The sequence below is a fragment of the Camelina sativa genome, chromosome 13 (genome assembly GCF_000633955.1).
Source record: "Camelina sativa cultivar DH55 chromosome 13, Cs, whole genome shotgun sequence".
Lineage (NCBI taxonomy): Eukaryota > Viridiplantae > Streptophyta > Magnoliopsida > Brassicales > Brassicaceae > Camelina > Camelina sativa.
Genome location: NC_025697.1, coordinates 14,884,270 through 14,887,466, shown reverse-complemented (window position 1 = coordinate 14,887,466; position 3,197 = coordinate 14,884,270).

Here is a 3,197-nt window from a genome sequence, read left to right as displayed (position 1 = left end):
TAATCTCTTAGCAAGCCTAATGATAATCTCTAGATCTAGCCTTATCTATGCACCTTAGACATTGGTGTGATGCTAAGAAGCTTGAGATCAAACCCTACCCTCTCAGTTATAGGATCATCATTAAGAACATCTAGCCTAGAAGAGATCTACAACAATCAAGCTTGACCAAATCAAATAACCACAACATCCATCCAGCCTAAACCATCCCTAAGAGCTAAGGAAACTACTCACAATCACACATGATGAACAGCAAAGTCATAAACCCAAAAAAACACGAAACTTGCATAATTAGAAAGATAAAACAGAGTTCTACAATATTGGAGAAGGAACCAAACTCGAATTCTTGATACTTTGAAAGTTATGAAACAAACAAGTATGAAGAATCTTGTGTTTTCTCCTTCAAAAGAGGTAAAAGATCTAAGAAAATAAAAGTGCAAAAAGCATAAATTCCCAAAAAGGGTAAAATACTAGGTTTGAGAATATCTAAAAAGCTGCCCTCTGGTGGCTGCAGGGTACAAGGTCCTTAAATAGGAAAAAGGAGGGGAAGCCCTAAAAATGCTAAAAGACAAAATAGCCAGGCGGCTCGGCCAACTCGACCCGGTGCTCGGTCGAGTGACCGGTCGAGTTGGGTTTTCTTGTGCTCCTTCCACTCGGTCGAGTCTCTCTCAGCACACGGTCGAGTGTCTGGTCGAGTGGGCAGTCGAGTGGGACTCCGGACCTTGGTTCTTCAGCCTTAACTCATTTGCTTTCTCCTCATGATTGCTTCACTTCTCCTCAGCATTGCTTCCATGCTCCTTAGGCTCCAAAATCACTTGTTTATGCAAGAAAAGATGCAAATGCAATGCAACTACACTCTAGTGCAAGAACAATCCTAAAACTATGCAATAATGGTCAAAAAGGATAGCAAAGGATGAAAAAGATGTGAATATATTAAGGGAAAACAGAGTAAAATATATGAACATCAACACCCCCAAACTTAGTCTTTGCTTGCCCTCAAGCAAATAAACAAGACATAAGAAGGTAGGTGAGGGTTGAAAGTGGGATCTCAGCTCCTAAATCTTGCAAATAAACTAGCTAGAATCAATGTCCAAGTTACTAGTACTATGATGCAAGTTGAATGAGCTGTACTTAAAGAGTTTAGACGAACCTATCACAACCTTTACTGATTTGAGCCTTAGATGTCGACATGCATTCAAATCAACCATTTCCTTTAACATTCATTTAATCAAGAACATGGATCAATCTTATGCAATGCTTTAAACTCATTTGGCTTGGAAATAAAGGTTTAGAGACAATGATGGTCTCTGTTTAGAGTGGAGCTTATCAATATCAATGTTCTCTCATAAAAAATGGATTGAGCTTTAGAAGAATGCTAAAGGTAAGAACACTTAGACACATACAAGAACAAAACCTTGTCTACCCAAAAGTAACCCAAGTGTTTGATCCTATCATTCTAAACCCAAATGATCCTAGTTCTACCCTTTATCTTCTTCTCTTCTCAAATACCCTTTTCTCTTTTGTTTTCAAGCCTTAGGAGAGGTTTCTTATTTGAATCAACTAGTGGAATGGGGCTTTTTTTCTTATTGCTATGGTTCCTTTTTCTTCTTATTTCTTAAGACATAAAAGCATTTTGCTATACTCCTCTTTTCTTTCTTTCTTTTCTTTGACTAGAACCATTTTTTCACAAATCTTATACTTTCCATTCTTTCACTATAACTTTACTTAAACACAGTCCCTCCTAAAGACTTTAACCTTTTCTTTCTTTCTTTCTCTTCTTTTTTTTTTCTCTTCTTTTCTTTTCACAACAGCCAAGTCCCAAATCCAACAATTAAAGCACCTAGTCCTATCTAGTTTGAAAATTGCAAACTAGAACTACACAAGACAATATTCTTGTCAGTTCAAACCTAACACTTTCTACCAAGCTCAATCCCAAAATAGGCCTTACACACTCAAGAATAAACATGGCTTGAAAGAAGGGTTGGTTAAGGGTATTGGAAACTGATTTTAATGATTCAATCAGCTACTTGGATCAACAAGAGTGGTAAAAAGGAGAAAGATGATCCAAATATGTATATGGTATCCATGAGTTTAAAGCAATGCACAAACTGATAATTACAAGTCAATATTAGGTTCATATAAATAGGAAATGGCATCAAATCACAACATGCTTCAATTTAGACCAAATGCAATGCAGGAATTCAAGGCTTGGTTCAATCTTATGCTTCTAACTACTCAACTAGCATCAAAGTACTATTAACTTGGGCATTGATCCTAGTTTAGTGAATTAAACAAGCTAACAAGGCAAAACTTATCATAGATCCCTAATGCAAGTAATTAACAGTCCTACATGAAACATGCTAAACAAGATGCTATTATGCAATGCAAACTACATGAACACTCTTTTTATAAAGATTTTTGCAAATTTTTTCAAATTTTTAGGGGTTTTCTATGTCTTAGATGCTATGCAAATACTAACATGATGATGCTAAAATTTTGAAATAAGAAAACAAAACACACCATCAAATGCTATCTCAAACCCTCCCCCAAACTTAAATCACACAGTCCTCTGTGTGAAAGAAATTTGTTAGAGGATTCAAGACTAAAAACAAAACACAACATCAAATGCTATGGTATTTACAAGGAAGGTAATAGTGGTACCTCATGGATTCTGGAAGAAGCTGTCCACATCCTCATTCATGCTCTCATAAGTGTAGTTGAGGTCTGGTTGGTGACTTTGAGGGGGAGATGGAGGCAACTCGACGATGGCAATCGATTGGCACTCGGTCGAGTGCATGGTCGGGGGGGGGGGTCGAGTTGGACTGCGAGTCCCAAAATGTTGACCTTGCTGCTGGTAGAACTGTTGCAGGAGTGCTGAATCCATGAAGTACGGAGGTGGGATGGGTGGGTAACTTGGATAGCAATGCATCTTGACTGTGGCTAGAAACTCACAACTTTCTTCTTTATACCCCTCCATGCAAATCCCCATAAACTTGGTTAGGCTGCACTTCTCAAAGAGATATTCTACATCTTCATCAATGCCTAGCTTTTCCATGGTTTCCTTGTGAGGATATCTAGTCCCCAAGAACTGCATCCTCAAGAAGGCTTCATAAAACTGCCTCTTAGTCAAACCACAAGATTCTGCTTCACCATCATCTTCTCCCTCTTCTTCTTCATCTTCTTCTTCACTCTCACTTTCA